This window comes from Vulpes vulpes, chromosome 5 (genome assembly GCF_048418805.1).
Source record: "Vulpes vulpes isolate BD-2025 chromosome 5, VulVul3, whole genome shotgun sequence".
NCBI classification, from domain to species: domain Eukaryota; kingdom Metazoa; phylum Chordata; class Mammalia; order Carnivora; family Canidae; genus Vulpes; species Vulpes vulpes.
This window is the reverse complement of record NC_132784.1, coordinates 11,814,826-11,831,004: the sequence shown is the minus strand read 5'-3', so window position 1 is coordinate 11,831,004 and position 16,179 is coordinate 11,814,826. Positions and strand designations below refer to the sequence as shown.

Genomic DNA, 16,179 nt, shown 5'->3' with positions numbered 1-16,179 from the left:
CAATCCCGGGTCTCCAGGATCAGGCCCTGGGCGTGAAAGCAGGTGTCAAACCGCTGAGCCACCCAGGGATCCCCAGATCTGACTTTTTAAAAGAACCAGTGCAGAGATCCATTTTCCTAAGACAGCCACACTTAAAAGAAGGAATTAGCATATGCTCAAGTTTGGTGGGAGATGCTGGATGCAGAGGTGTGCACACCTAGAGAGAACCCAGCAGCAAAAATGGGCATCCAAGTTAGGAACATTTGGGACATGACACATTAGCAAGGAGTGGAAGCTGAGTGGGGCCCATAGGATTAACCTCAGTATGTCGTGAGGAATCATAGGACTGAGCCACTGGGCAGAGCAAAGCATTGGTGACCTACGTGATGACTGTTCTGACTTGAATGACCTGGACAGGCTGTGAGAGCTCAGTGTGGCTTTCTTACAAATGCTCAGTATTGAATTATTGAACTTAATTATGTGATTTTGGAGTTGAGAGACAATGACCTACCTTGAGGAACAGTTGAAGGACAATGACATACCCTGAGGCCTTGGCATGGATTTTAGCCTGCCCACCTGGGGCTTATGCTGATATCTGGGATTGGTGGTGGTGGTGGCAGGGAACAGCTGCTTCAACCAATTCTGGGGCTGGCATTGCTGTTAGGGGTAGGGTTTATTGCATTCCATTGTTAAGGGACATTGTTCAGACCCTGGCATTCTGCTTTTGACTAGTATATTTGAGATGGAAGGATGGGTGGATGGAAAGACAGGTAGATGGCGGAAAAGTGGTTAGGAGGAAGGAAGAAGAAAGGAAGAAATGGATGGGAAAACCTGAAGTATAACATTGAATCCGAAGTGTTCTGTGCAGTTCTGGGTTTCACACTCAAGAATGGAACTTCAGAGACAGAGAAAACCCAGAAAATGACAAGGACCAAGGAGGATTCATAAAAGAACATGAATAAAAAAGAATTTTTCATTTCACTCAATATGAGCTGGGATGTGCTCAGAGCTGACATCAAAAGACGTGCATAAAGCCCACCTTGGCAGTCACAAAGCTCTTGGATTTTAGTTTAATAATCAAAGTACTTCAAAAAGTAGTTTTAACCCAAATTAAAAGGAACATTTCTTTTCATTCTATTAAATTATTATACGGAACATGAGGTGGTTATGGATTGGAATTATTACTGGGACTAATGGATGGGATTTAGATGGAGGCAGGTTAGGGAGGACATTTATTGTTAAAAGACTGTCCAGCAGTGAGGCAGACTTCCTTGCGACATCTTGAGCTCCTCATCCTTGAAAATAAACTGTCAGGCAAGTGGTGAAAGTGGCTCCTGCACTGAGTCAACAGGTGCACCAAAGACCTCTCAATTCTCTTTTGAAATTCTGAGGTCTTATGTTTCTAAAATCGAGAAGAATTTGATAATTCTTATGTGGCAGATGCCATTCTAAGTTTTTATGCAGGCTAAAATATAGTGGAATACAGATGTATGGAGTAACGATGGGGAAGAAGAGAAGGAAGAAGACAGGGATGAAAGGATGCCAGCTCACAAGGGCTAAGCCTTGTGCAAAAATTTGCATTGTGTCACTGAGTCCTTGCCATTGCCCCATGAGGGGAAGTGCTTGTGAAGTGCCTTCCTCACTCTTAGATGAGGAAACTGATACTTGGAGAGGTTAGATACTCATCTGAGGTGGCACAGTTAATTAGCAGCGCAGATGGATTCTTGCCTAGTCTTTCTGAAGCCTGACCCCAAGCTCCTCTTTCCGTCATGCCCTACACCTCCTCAAAGTGCCTTGTCTGGAATTTCCCCGGGTGTTGTTGTCTAGCATGGGTCTGGCCTGATGGCCTTGGGTCTGAAGTGGCCCGACCAGCTTCACCTTGTGCTGTTAGCAGAAGGAATGCTTACCTTGCGGCAGGTATTGCGGTTAGTGAATTGGTGTGGAAGTAAAAATGCCCTGGGGATTTTCCCGCTTGCTCGGCTGCAACACAGTACAACTCTCTCCCAATTGTCCCCTCAACAAATATATCACCCCCCACCCAAATTGTAATTGAATAACACTCTATCACTTACAGTCTTTCAGTACAGTGTTGTAACTTGGAAATCAGGAAGTAAGATTCTCACGCCAGGTCAGATTTTATTCTTTCTGAGACTCAGTTACTTTAAAGGAAATTTTAAAAGGAAGGGAGAGAAGGAAAAACTACTTCATCTCTAGAGTCTTTCAAATAATATATATATATATATTATGATTTATAATCATTATATCAAATATATGTGCATATGTGTACATATCTGTATATATACATATGCGTATGTGTCTGTACTAATATTTAAATCAACATCTGCTTATCTGTACTTATATCAGCCAAAGTGATATAATTATCCAATAATCCAAAACAGGAAAACGGTTTAAAATAAATTGTTTCGCTTTGGAGTGCATTAGTTAGTGATCCTGTTGCAGAATTACTTAAAAGAATAATAAAAAAGTTCTATTTCCTAACAGTACCCTGATTGGTTGGAGTAAGTACATAGCCCAGGAGGACTGAAAGTAATTCACTTGGCTTGAAACAAAACCATTTGTGGAGTGATGGCCAACACCCAAGAGCTGGCCACAGTCACGTGGGCTCTTGGGTGTCAGACAGGTCTGGGGCTGAGTCGTGACCCTCTAGTTCCCTGGGTAGGGTAATCTTAGGCAGGTTATTCAACTTGTCCGAGCCCAGTTTCCCCACTTTCCAGTGGGGAGAAGAGTACCTATCTTGTAAAATTGTCAAGGGTGAGACTGGGGCATATTTTGCGCCTGGCACAGGTTGATGCTCCACAAATGGCAGCTGTTATGATCATGCGTGTCCTTATGCTCATCCATACCCTGCCCTCAAGGGCACAGTCACTGTTTCTTGTCTTGGGTTGGCATGCTGCACCAGAGTACCGAGAGGCATTTGCCAACCTTTTGGGTGAGATGCAAGATTATCTTGACTGTAGAAACAGAGGTCTGAAATGCAGCCTCTGGAAAAGCCATTCCCATTTGCTTTTAACCATGGCACTGAGGGATCAGGAGGTTCCCCCTGCCTCTAAGAATCGGTCCCCGGTCACCAGTGGTCCCTCCTCCTGCTGTGGCAGGCACTGTTCTGGGAGTGCCCCACAGGCCAGCACTCCAGCCAGGAGGGGGTTAAAACCAACATTTGCAGATAAAGAGGTAAACATATTTACATTCCTCTCTTCACACTTTATGCATATGTCATGCAGTGAATAGTTTTAGAGGTCTGTTTGTACTATCTCTCCAGAATTTTTACAGTCTGGAGGACACAAAATCTCTATAAAGTGACTTATTGAAATAGAAGCAGATTGGTAAAACCGTTTCCCTCTTATGAACTGTGAAGAATGATCCTCTAAATGAAATCAGGAAGGAACTGGACAGAATCTTGTTTAATGGTCTGACAAAATGAATCACAACGATTCCAGACATCCATCACTGCTAAAAGGGAACCACAAATGATCTGTGAACCACTATATATTGATTACCCATGTAGTACAAGTGTCGGATTTAATGTTCACACACCATAGAGAGGCGGCAGGGACAGATGGTGCCTTAACTCTTCTTTGATAGATTTTAATGGTGAAATATTGATTTCTATCTGGCCAAGGCCTGCTGTTAGGGGCCAAAGTCATTTGTTGGGTATTGCCGGACACCCAGTCGGCCCGGCGTAATCAATCATTTTTGGCAAGGCAGGTGAAAATCCAGAGAGAAGCACCTTGGAACCCAAACTGGAGCGTGATGTGTCTGAGTCCAGCCACCTAGAGAAAGAGAGAGAGAGAGAGAGAGAGGACTCTTGGAGATTGTGCTTGTAAAGAATTATTAATGATAAGACATGTTTACTGAGGAGAGTCGCAGCGAATCAGAGCTGACATGAAATAGTCTGGGAGCCTCGTGGAGAAAATGAGCCTCTTGCTAAGAGGGACTATATTTTATTTAAACATCCTTCTAAGGCTGAGAACTCAGGTAATCTGTTGTGTTACAAGCCACTGGCTGTTCTTGCCATCCAGAGAGATAACACTGAGGCGCTAATAGGAACACATCAATCACAATCAGGCTGCAATTCCAGTGGTGTCTCGTCCTCCCAGCTCCTCTTTAAGCTCCTTTAATAATGGTGATAACATAGTTCGGGGGCTGCTGAGAGGGGCTCTCCCCTCTGAGGGTCATATTCATAAAGCGAATAGCTTGCCAAGTCAGCACCCAGGGAAACAGATCTCTGCTGGACTTCCATGCAGGGAGAGAGGGAGGAGCATGGGCGAATGGGGCGGGTTGGAATCCAACAGGAGAATTTTCTGTCATCTGTTGGTCCTCTAGGCTCTGTGATGTCACTCCTATCTCCTAAGAAAGGTGTGTGTGTGTGTGTGTATGTGCTATGTGTAATTATCAAATACCAAGACTCATTTTCTTGGGTAGCTTATAAAATGTTCTTGAAGGCGATTCCCAGTTGGAGCTCTCCACATATTTCGAGCGTAACAACCTCATAGGAATAGGTATATGGCCTCCCAAGGAGATTTTGGGAAGGGGATGTGTGAGGCAGGGTGAGAGGGGGATCCTCTTGACTTCTGCTGCCCTTTGTCAGTCTCTAGCTTCTCACCCCCAAGATCCAACCTCTGTTTGCTGATCTGACTTCCCCATAGGCTATGAGCTACCTGAGGGTGGCATTTGTGTCTAATTAATTGTTATATCCTCACTACTAACACGTGATCTTGGGACTCACAACATACTCAACTCGTGAATATGGCAGGTGCTTGTTCCAAAGGAAGTCACACTGTTTTGCACCTTTGGAGGATCCACATAAATGTGTGCTGTGTGTGCGTGTCAATATGCACATTCACGAAAGCATTGCTGACCTTTTAAAGACACGTAACATTATTTGTGTGACTTGACTTCTTTTTACGAGACAGCATGGCTGGGTGGACGACAGCCTGGATACAAGAGGCAGACTTCCTGCGTTCAAGTCCTGGCCCCACCACTTACTGGAGGATGACTTTGGACAAGTTGCTTGTGAACTCTTGGTGCCTCAGTTACCTTGTCTATAAAGTGGGGAGAATAATGTACTATGTTATGTTTTAAGGATTAAATGGGTTAGCAGACATGATACATCTATAGTGGTACCTGGCATACAGTAAGCGTAAATGTTTTTATATTGTGTGTCTATGTATTTATGTATATATATGTGCATGTGTGTGTGTATATATATATATATATATATATATGAATATGTAATTTAAACGTATGTAGCCATATACCCGTGGCAGGCATTAGATTCAGGATCTTCATATAAACAAATACAAATGGATTTTGGAAATATAGGTTTCTAAATGGTTGGTGTTAGGGCTCCCAACCAATATCGAAGCCTGAGCTGATAGCAGGTAAGTTTAATTTGGTGGTTGTTAGATGGGATGGCAGGTATTTTGGTTCAGTTTGAATTCGTATACTCTCGAGCTATTTCATATCGGGGCTTCAATGAGTGTCCTTGCCTCAGGGTGTTTATCTCCTAAAACCTGTCGCAAGGCTGTGCATCTCCAACCCAACGAGTGTATATACCCGAGCACACGTACAAAGGCGCTGCAGGGCAGGAAGAGCCGCCCCAGCTGCGCAACCTGCCCCCAGATGTGAGCGCAGGCAGCAGATTCCGCTTAGATTATCTTGCTTACCTAATGATTTTTGCTTCACTGCCCTTGCTCGATTGTGTTCACCAGGACGGCAGGCTATTAAAATGTCAAGGCACATTGAATTGTTGTTATCCAGGAGAGAGACCTTTCCAATCAACCTGTGTTCTGGGGGTTGCATAAACTCCAAGAAGGCGATTGGAGAAAGGCTTTATGGCTTTTTTACATAGATGGGGGTGAGCGGGGAGGTTGGGAGAGGGCAGTGGGAGGGGGAGGAGAGGTGGGACAGGGCCGGGGGCCTACGGCAGCTGGAGTGTGCTAATTAAAATGCCATCTCCTCAAACAGGTATTGGTGGCTTCTCGCCTTTGCATTTATGGGCGACTGCAATAGGGCCCGGCCGCGGGGTGCTGCGCTCATCGGGTGGGGGTGGGGGTGGGGGTGGCGCTGAGAGCTGGGGGGGGGGGGGCGGGGGGTGCGCCGGGCGGTACCGTCGGGCAGCAGCAGCCCGGAGTCCCATCCCGGCCGGGCAGGAAGCTTTGGGGGAAAGGCAGGGGCTTCCGCGGCGGGCAGCGGCCCCGCTGTCTGCGCCCGGGGCGCCGGTGGCCGTTTCGGGGGCGACACTGCGCAGGGGGGGGCCGCCGCTCACGCCGCCAGGTCTCACCCGCCCGGGGATTCACCGTCCCTCGGGGGCGGGCGGGGGCAAAGGACGCCGCCCTAGAGCGGCCGCTGGGCCTCCCCGGCCGGACCCCTCCCCTTCGATCACCCCGGCTCGCCGAGATCCAGCGTCCCCCGGCCACGGCTCTCACTTTTGTTTCGGAGACGGCTTTGTCTCCGCGGGGGGGGCTCCGCGCGGCCCTGGCGGCGTCCCGCCCCCTACCCCCCGCCTCGGGCATCCCCGCCTCGCGGCGCCCCGGGGCCTCCGGGCGCCCGCGCCTTTGTCAGGCTCGCCGGCCGGGGCTGGCGCTGCGCGCACGCGCACGCGCACGCACGCACGCACGCACACACGCACACGCACGCGCGCCCCCTCGCGCATGCGCGCGCCCGCCGCGCCGCCCGAAGCCCCGCCCCTCCCGGCGGCGGCGCCTCGCAGTGCCCAGGTCCGCGCGCGTCCTGCCCGCCGGCCCCGCAGACCTCCCCACGCGCGGCTCGGGCCCCGGGCGCCGCGCGGGGTTGGCTCAGAGCCAAAGTCGCGTTCCCCGCTGCCCCCTCTCCCGGCTTCTGTCTTCTTGCTGGCCGGCCGCGGGGTCTCTGTAAGGCTCCGCCTGACTGCCCCGGGCTTCCCCTTGCTGCGGGGAGGACGGCGGCGCTTCCGGGAGGGCCGTGACCGCGGGGCGGGCCTGGCGCCCGGGGCCGCGGCTTCTCCCCCGCCGGCGCGCACCGCCCACTTGCGGGAGCCTTTCCTCCGGCTGCCGCGCCCTCGCCGCGCGCCTTCCAGGGCCGGTTCTCCCCATCCCGGCTGCGTCACGCTTTATCGAAAACGCGTCTTTGCTCGCCTCTCCTGCCTACGGAGTGGGCCGTGCGCTCCACGCTCTATGAAGTCATTACTCCCAGTCGTTACTAAGCTGCTCCCCCTGTGGCCCTATGAAAGATTCTCTCTGGGCCGGAGGCCCTGTTACCCTCATTTTTGTGACCTGGAACGTGCAGAGGCTCCATACACCCCGGGGAGACGGAGGAGAGAGAGTGATCCCGCCTCCCACCCTTTTGGGGGACCTCACGAGTATCCTCTGTTTGCTGTTTCATTATGCAAAACGCGGTCTCGTTTCGACAAGCTCCATAGAAGCTTTTACGTTTTCAGGTTGCTGTAGATCCGTTAACTCCTTGGGCTTCTGAAGGGAAGCCCACCCTGCGAGTTGGCTTTGGTCCGGGTCTAGCACGTCACCCTATTAAGGCTCAGCGAGCGCAATGCCAAAGGCCAGATGGCTCCAGCCCAGACTTGACCCTGGGGCTCGGTGCCGCCAGCCCAGCTCTGGAGATGGCCTGTGTCCCCATCTCCTACGCCTGCCACTTGGTTCTCAACCAAAATCTCAGGAAAATGGTAAAAGAGGGAAGAGGTGGATGCCCAGCTTCTATTTAATTCTCTTCCAGATTCTTCCTGGGCCCTGCCTGGCACAAGAGGTATTGCTTAAGAAGGAGGCTCATTTAATGGATGTTCAGGTATGGTTTTCTGTCTCAGCTTCCCCTTGGCCCTTACTCCTGCTTCTAATGATCCTTCTGGTGTATGGCAAGTCCAGCTCTGCCTTCATTGGATTTTCACCAGGAACTTGAGGCTCAGTGCTGTGCCCATCACCTGAGTCCATTCATTTCTATGATTGGATTGGCTTAATTAACATAACTAGGTGGCCCAGTGTACGTGGGCTGAGAGGGACAGACAGCTCCCCAGATGCTTTCTGGACACTGTGCCAGTGGCAGCTTGACTCCTTGCCAAGGGTCTTAGCCTCACCCACTTGTGGCACTTGAGCCCCAGCAGTGTTGTTGAAGGCAAGACTTGCGGTCGCCAGGTTACTGCCTTGAGCCAGTAGCCTGCTGCAGGGACAAAACATTGGACGTTGGAGGGCTGAGTCACCAGCAGTAAAGGACAGCTCTAGCTCTCCCGTAGGGCTCTGCAGCCACCATGCGTTCCATTATGTATCACCTGGGGCTTATTGGGTTTCATCTTCCTGGGTTCCAAGTTCCCAATCTGTATGGGAGTAATAAAAATCACCTCACAACATTGACAACAGGATTCAGTGGTCTGACAGTCTGTAAAGTGACCTCTCAGTGTCTTGCAGAGTGCATCTACCCCTCGTTTCTCCGTCTGGTATGTACACACACACAACACAACACAGTTGCCAGCTTCATCCCAGCTGGGCCCCTCTTCATTCCTTTACTTCCATCTCATCCTTTTCTGTTGTTCCTTTAGTTTCCTCCCTCCTCTCATCTCTTCTTCCTTCTTCCTCCCCCTTTCTAATGTCCCTGCTTCATTTAGCTGCTTGTCCTTATCCTCCTCCTTCTTCTTCTTTTTTTTTTTTTTTTTTTTTTTTGTCCTTATCCTTCTTATGCAGTGTTCTCATTTGGGCTCTGCCCAGTGACAGTGAGTCGTGGGGTCTGAGACCAGTTTCTTACCTCTTTGGGCAGGTGCCTCTCTTTTTTCAGCAGCATCTCTCCTATCAGGGTCGACTATGCGTGTGCCCTCATCAGAACCCCCAACCCCTTGAGGCAGGATTGTGGCTTAGTGAGCTAGAATATAGAGAAGACTTGAAGAGGATTGGTGGAGGAAGGAAGGGAGAGAGAGAGGAAGGAAGGAAGAAAGGAAGGAAGGAAGGGAAGGCTCTTTTTTACAATCCAAAATGGTCAGTCTTTTTTTTTTTTAAGTTTTATTTATTTATTCATGAGAGACTCAGAGAGAGAGAGGCAGAGACATAGGCAGAGGGAGAAGCAGGCTCCCTGTGAGGAGCCTGATGTGGGACTCAATCCCAGGACCCTGGGATCATGACCAATGATCAGACCCTCCACCACTGAGCCACCCAGACACCCCAAGATGGTCAGTCTTATGAACACTTATGCACATAGCTATCACTAGCTCCTACCTACCTTTATACAAGTTCAAAAGAAGTGCTTCCTTCCTCCAGCCAGGGGACTGGCCTGCTGAATGGAGTGTAGGCTAGGTTTCCAGACCTTGCTTGGCTCTAGTGCAAGGGCCCACTGCACAGCATGTGAGTTCTGCTGTAGAAGGAGTCGAGGGTGCGGTGTAGGCTGCCTGGGCACTGGTCTGACATTGCCAGTTGAAGTGGCTCAGGCTTCTCTTGTTGAATAAGTCTCTACCATTCGCCTGCTCCGTGATCACGTCACTCTTTCCCGCAGAGATGCAGTGGGGCATGGTAGCTCCTTCCCAGGGTGACAAAGCTGTGTCAATCCCTGTAGACATGGAGTCCCTTGACAGTGGCTGCCACCTTCATGGCAGTGGAAGGAAGTAGTACCCTGAAGTTGGCCCTCATTGGGTGACCTTCCTTTAATATGACTATAGAGAATGGCACTCATGTGTATAGCTTCTTTTATTAAGTGCCTAGTTAATGTTAGTCAATCCTAGTTAAAACTAGTGCAGTGTTTTTTTGCTCCCCACAAAGCTCCATGAGATAGGTAGAAATCTCCCCATTTCACAGATATGGAAATGAAGGCTCAGAGAAGTAAGAGTTGGAGGAGGATACTTTCCAGCACTCTGATCTCGTCTCCCTAGGGATGGGACTCGCACTCTGGGGTCTCTCAGCTGAGGGTTCTCTTTAGTATCTGCCAGATGTCTTGGAAAGACCTAGCAGTAAGGTGGGAAGGGGCATCTCTGAGTTGGACGGCAGATGCGGTTCAAGGAACTGGCTGGGTTACAACTTTGTTTGGCTAGATCCCGGCCCGCATCAAAACCACATGGACACTCTTCTACTGGAAAAGCATCTCTTTTCTTCTTGCCAAAGAACAAAAAAAGAGATTAAAACTTTGAGCTCCCTGGAGGCAGCACACATTTGGAGGCACTTCTGCTAATATAGCTTGCAGGAATATGAAACACTTTTGTCACTTTTTAAAAGCAGAGGAAGCAGAAAAAGGTCATATTTTCATGCCTTCAGGTTTCCAATAATAAAGTGAGATGGTTTTTTCTTAATGTCTTCCCCTTCAATAAGTCTCAGTGCTCTCAAGTTACTAATTTTTCCCTGATTTCCTGAAATTTCAAGTTTCTCCTGTGCTGAGTTGGGGTTTGCTGCAACCTCAGACAGAGTCACTATCAAGTGAGTTTTGGGATAACTTAAAAAAAAAATCTGTTAGGAATGACCGCATTGTAGGAACTGGGGGATGGGGGGGGGGTGTGGAGAGCATACTCCACACATGTTTGTGGGAAACACCATGGAGACCTGAGTTCAGAAGGCTGCCCTGACCCTTGGGCAGCAGTTCCTCAGTCTTTCTGAGCCTTACCGCTGGAAGTGCCTCACAGAGATGCCTGGAAGAATGAATGAACTGATGTGTGAAGGTGTGGGACAAGAGCTGGCCCTTACTGGTCTCTCCCCAGACGCTTACCACTTTCCCCCCAGTCCTTCTAGCTGTGTCATTTGCCAGCTTCTGTGCAAAGTTGGGTGACTTAACTCCAGGGAGCTGTTTGGGTTCTATGCTGGAATTATTCAGTTTTCATTTTGATTGATTTTTCTCCTACTCCCTACTACAAGTGGGCTTCTATCCAGGATAAATTGGCTTTGTATCTCTCCTACCAACATGGGTAGGTTGGGTGTACATTGGATTTAAACTCGCAACTTGCAGAGAATGGAGGCTCTGCTCCACTTTTTCTGTGTCCCATGCCATATGACCACTTGACACACTTGTCTTTGAACCACATAGGACCAATGTAAACATGTGATAGAGGCAGTTTTGCTTCATGGTTATGAGCAGGGAAAGAGGCCTCAACGTGCCTGTTGATAAATCAATCACTCAGCCCCTCTGAGCTTCTGATGTCCCATTGGGACGATAGAGAGCATCTCTCAGGGTTAGTGTGGAGATGACATGAAAACACAGATGTAAAGAGTGAGCTCTATGCCTATATAGAGTAATGGCCTAATATACCATAGCTATTACTATTAGTGGTTGGTATTTTTATTCTTAATGTGTGAAGGCTATCGATCTACCTATCTATCTACTTATCTACCTATTTGTCACCTATCTATCATGTCAAATATTCCTGGTGATTTTCATTGTAATCTCTCAGGAAACCATTCTTCACGAAATAATGGCTACAAGTCTGAATTAAAATAGTACTGCAGCCACTTCAAGGGGCATTATCCCCCACGCAAGTTATGGACTAAGCACATTTAATTTGCTCACTCCACCCTTAAGAGAAATTGCTAAATGCCACTCAAATTTAGGATTTTTACCTGCACTTTGTAAAGCAAACAACAGAATGAAATGTATTAATAAAAGCACACAGCTACTTAGCCTTAAAAAGTTAGTTTATACATGTAGTAATGATGATTTCTGTTATTAAAAACCAAGTAGCTATTACTCCTTCTAGAAATTCTATTAATTGTCGTACTTCATTGGGTCCAAGAATACTTTGAAGAGGTTCTTCTCTGTTCATTCCATAAATATTTGCTGAGTCACAGGATATGGAGAGGAGCAAGATATGGCTCGTTCCTGCCCCCAAAGAATTCTGTGTCTGGTGGGGAGACCAGCCTAGATCAGTAGACAGAGAGAGGCAGAGAGAAGGGCTTTTCATCAGGCTTGAGGAGTGCTAGAGGGAGAAAAAGGATGTCAGGGGAGGCTCTGGAGCAACAGAGATAACTAACCTGACTGAAGAATTTCACCGAGGAGGAAGACGTGCTTCCCATATGGGGGGAGAATAAGCAGGATGATGGGAGTATAGAAGGGAGTGGAGGCAGAGAGACAGGCTGAGCTCCAAGATGATCACTGATCACCCATCACAGAGAACAGAGTCAAGCCAGGAAATATGGATAGGATCCCAAGAGCTGCAAGAGGGGGAGTAACGGGACCAGTTTATTTAGTGTGTTAGAGTACTGGGAATATGAAGGTATGCTGGGAGTAGAAGAGGCGTTGTGCTGAAGCAGGGAGGTCAGAGGATTGCTTCTCCACCATCTGCACCACCTGGGAACTTGTGACAAATACAGATTCTTTATCTCTAGACCAACTGAGTCAGGGTCCACATTTTAACACGGTTCCAGGGCGATTGGTATTCACACTGCGTTGAAAGACTTGACAATCTGGGGACTGAGATAGCATGGGCTAGCAGGATTGGTGATAGAAGGGGAAGAATTTTCGTCTTGAGTCTCTGGTTCCGCTGAAAAGTGGAATGACTTAGCAGAGAGTAATTGAAGAATTTTTTTGGCAAGTATCTCTAGAAGCTGCCGTGTAAATGTGCATTTTGTGCCATCAGATATGTAAATGAGTTACCTGCCCAGAGTTTATTAAGAAGTCCTGAAATGTGCTAAAAGAGAATGTGAAAGATGAATTACTTACACAGGGCTGTGTTCAGAGAGGGTGCTAGATAAATACCATTCAAGTAGGTAATTTAAAGTGAGGGGTCTTCCTTAGCTTGTTCTAATAGCCTTATGGGCGTGTAATGTGCTTGGGAGTGGGCAGCAGCGGCCGTGGATGAGTGAATGGTATTGGAGCAGTGTGTGGCTGGAAAGACTTGGGTGAGGATGTGACCTCTCTTTTAGAGAAACTCCATTCAGACGTTTGTGTGCAGAATATGACCTCAGGCATTGGGACTACAGAGATGAACCAGACAGAAGTATAAATGTGTGTCACAGACTGAAGGTGTTTGAATGACCTTGTGTGTGGATGTGGTATGTTCAGCAAGGATGGAATGCTCAGCATCTTGCCAATCTTTGGCATATAGTAGCATCCTTAAACACATGGGTTCTGAGCCAGAGACACCCAGATGCCAAACTCTTCCCTACCTTGGGCAAGTGCCACAACTTCTTTATGCCTCCACTTCCACACTGCAAAGGGAGAAAGGTAATACTTCTCAGGGTGGCTATCAGGAGATGAACATATGTGTGTGAAATGCTCAAAAAGAGTAGCAGTCATCATCATCATCATCACCATATTATCCTTAACTTTGTTTTAATTTCTTTCGAGAGATACAGAAGAAATACGAAACACATTGTCCACTCTCAAGAAATTTCCTAGCTTGGGGTGCCTGGCTGGCTCAGTCAGAGGAGCATGAGGTGACTCTTGATCTCAGGACTGTGGGTTTGAGCCCCATGTGGGGAGTAGAGGTCACTTAAGTAAATAAATAAAACTTAAAAAAAAAAATCCTAATTAGTTGGAGAAAGAGTACATACCCACAGGAGAGGGATGGCCAACAACAGAAGCTAAATGTGGTTTCAGACCCTTCCATGGGATGAGGCCATCAGTTTTGAGGGGCTCTGCAGAAGGTGCCCTCTGTGGGCTAGGATACCCAAGAAAGCCTTCTCAGGAGAGATGCTATTGCAACAGGAATGTGAGTGTCAGGGCAGAAGGGCTCACTGGAAGGACAAGAGCAGTGGATCCCTATGGATTTGGAGAGAGAAGGATTAACAACAGTCTTTTGGCCCAAGGCTCTCATGCTGCACAAAGGAAGCAGGTCAGAGGGTGGAGGCTGGCAATTCTTGCTTCTGATCACTCAGCAGGAGAACAGTTGTACTGGGTCAGGAACCCAGTCTTTGGCTCCTGAACAAATAGCACATCTGCATAAAACGCCACAGCATACAAGGAGCTCACTAGTTGCTGGTTGGCTGTATTGTGAGGCCAGGTATAATAGGATGCATACAAAAGGGGCTTGGGTTCTGAGTCTGGTCAAGGATGACATCCAACCTCTGTCACAGTCAGCTGAATCCCCTGGCTCTTAAAATGGCTCCTTCTGTCCCCTCCCTCTCTTCCTTGCCTCCTTAAATATGTCCCCAGGGCCTACTTCATGCAAGGTCTCGTGTTCAGTGTTGGAAACAGGACTGAGAGAGACTCACAATCTCTCAAACAGCAGGGGTGGAGAAGGTATTTCACTGAGAATGGGACTCCACATGATTGGCAGTGGCAGCCAGAGCTGTACTGAAAGATCTGAGGCTCCACTGGGAGCCTTCGGGAAAGCATACGATGATTGATTAGCAATGCCTGTCAAGGATGCAAGAAGAGAAGAGTGGTTGCTCTAGGGTCTATGCCTATTTCCCCAGAAACAAGGTCTGGGCCTTGAAAATGTTTACATTTCTAACTCACTAGTTAGTGCGATGACTCCATTTGGTACTAGAGATAAGAAAAAAAATTCCACAAACTGACCAGCCCAAAACATAAATAAACATCCAGTCCAACAAACAAATAAACAACCTTTCTTCGCCCTTAAAGAATTCCTGATGTCTTCATAGGCCTGGGCTGTCTAAAGGGTAGCTGTGTTTAAGGTACCCTCTATGCATGCCTTTGAAGGGTTTTCTTCCCTTGAACCCACCAGATTTCAGCACTGGATTTCATATGTTATTTTTAAAGAGTCCCAAATTTCATAGGGTTTGTATCTAGAAACCCCTTGTATTATACTTCCTGTGGCCCCAGCTCTGATCCAGCCCTGCCTTCTGGCCAGAGCCTCTGCTCCTTTCCATCCCCCCTGATAGGGGACTACTCAGTCAGTGTGTCCCTTGAAAACACCCGAGTAATGCAGCATTTACAAAGTAGGGTGAATATGACGTATGGTCATGCCTGGTCAATGCATATTCAGGCACAGGGGCAGCACTCTTTCTAAGCTGATGGGAGCTTAGTAGGGGGCAGCTGATGGGAGTAGAAAGAGGCGCCCTGAGTCTACTTTGCTGGCTCTTACAGATGCACCCATGCTCTCCAAGCCCAGTTTCCCTTTGTTACCACAAGCATACATCTGTGAGGCTCCTGGCTGCCTGGATTAAAGCTAAGGCACCTGACCTTTGTAGGGAGCCAACCTGAGGCCTTATTGATCTGAAGTGTGAACCACATTGGGAAATTGCCCAAAGCAACACAACTGTATGCATTCGCAATGCTCACCCTGTCCTAGGGATTCTCAGGTGTGGAGGCAGCATTAATATAGGAGAGAGGACAAAGACTTTGGACCCAGACAGACCTGAATTCATACGTTCTAAGCAACATGATTTCGGGGGAGTTACTCTCATACTCTGGTAGCCTTAGTTACTTCATTCATAAACTGGGATATGAGTCCTACTTCATTTCTTTGAAAAGTAAGCTGATATCTATGTGACGGTTAGTGCTAGAGTTTGCTATGAGTAACAGAGATCCCAAATATCAGTGCTTAAGCAGATAGCAGTTGGAGCTCCTCTCTGTACAGTTCTCAGGGATCTACTTTCTTTTGGTCACTCCCCCACTGTTTGCAAAGTTTGTCCTTATCCTCGTGATCCATTGTGATTGAGTCCATATCCATGTTCCAGCAGAAGACTGGAGAAAGGTCTGAAAAACAACTGACAAAGGGCATGAACTATCTATCACGGTCACATACTCCCACTTACATCCCATTGGCCAGAACGAAGTCATATGGCCAAATCCAGCTGCAAGGGAGCCTGGGAAATGTGGTCTGTATCCAGGTGTTCCTGTGACCTACCAAACATTGATTATTTGAGGAAAGAAGGGAAGAATAAAGTTTGAGGGCCAACCAAACCCTGCCCCAGTGTATGACACTCTTAGTGCTGTCCTTGGCTAAATGGTAGGTCCTCCCCCCTTTTTGCTCATTGCGTGCATGTGCTGAGAATGGCATGAGTGTGGGTTTTCATTTCAGTCTGGTTGCCGCAGGCTCATGCCACTCCTGGTACTGTTTTCTAAATTTACCACATGAAGAATTTGTTGCTGGGGAAATTCTTTTTACTGCCACCTTGCAAGGGAGCTGGTGAAGATTTGATGGGTAGATTTCTTGCTTATAAGTTGCCTGGGTTAGTTCATGTTTCCTAGAAAGTCAGAAACCTTTCAGTGATTTACACAGCCACATTTTCATGCCAGGGGAATGGTGTGAAGGGAAGAGAGCCTTGGTATACTGCAGAGATGGCTGATCCCCTCAGCCTGTCGTTCTTTCAAGAAGAAAGACATATA

General features: G+C 48.0%; 2 long non-coding RNA genes across 4 annotated transcripts in view; one reads left to right on the top strand and one right to left on the bottom strand.

Annotated features, from left to right (window-relative positions):
* Positions 1-3,369: 3,369 nt before the first annotated feature.
* LOC112934333 (uncharacterized) lies at positions 3,370-6,579 on the bottom strand. 2 transcript variants are annotated; one of them, XR_012001497.1, is made up of 4 exons: positions 6,429-6,579; positions 5,667-5,720; positions 4,860-5,042; positions 3,370-3,770 (listed from the first exon to the last, which is right to left on the bottom strand). It is a non-coding gene; the product is annotated as an uncharacterized lncRNA (long non-coding RNA). The 2 variants fall into 2 exon arrangements; XR_012001496.1 differs by lacking the exon at positions 4,860-5,042.
* Positions 6,580-6,759: 180 nt separating this feature from the next.
* LOC140598973 (uncharacterized) overlaps positions 6,760-16,179 on the top strand; it is a 74,229-nt gene continuing 64,809 nt past the window's right edge. For both annotated transcript variants that reach the window (XR_012001495.1, XR_012001494.1), the window contains exons 1-2: positions 6,760-6,872; positions 7,708-7,776. This is a non-coding gene — a long non-coding RNA (uncharacterized lncRNA). The remainder of the gene's footprint in view (positions 6,873-7,707; positions 7,777-16,179) is intronic.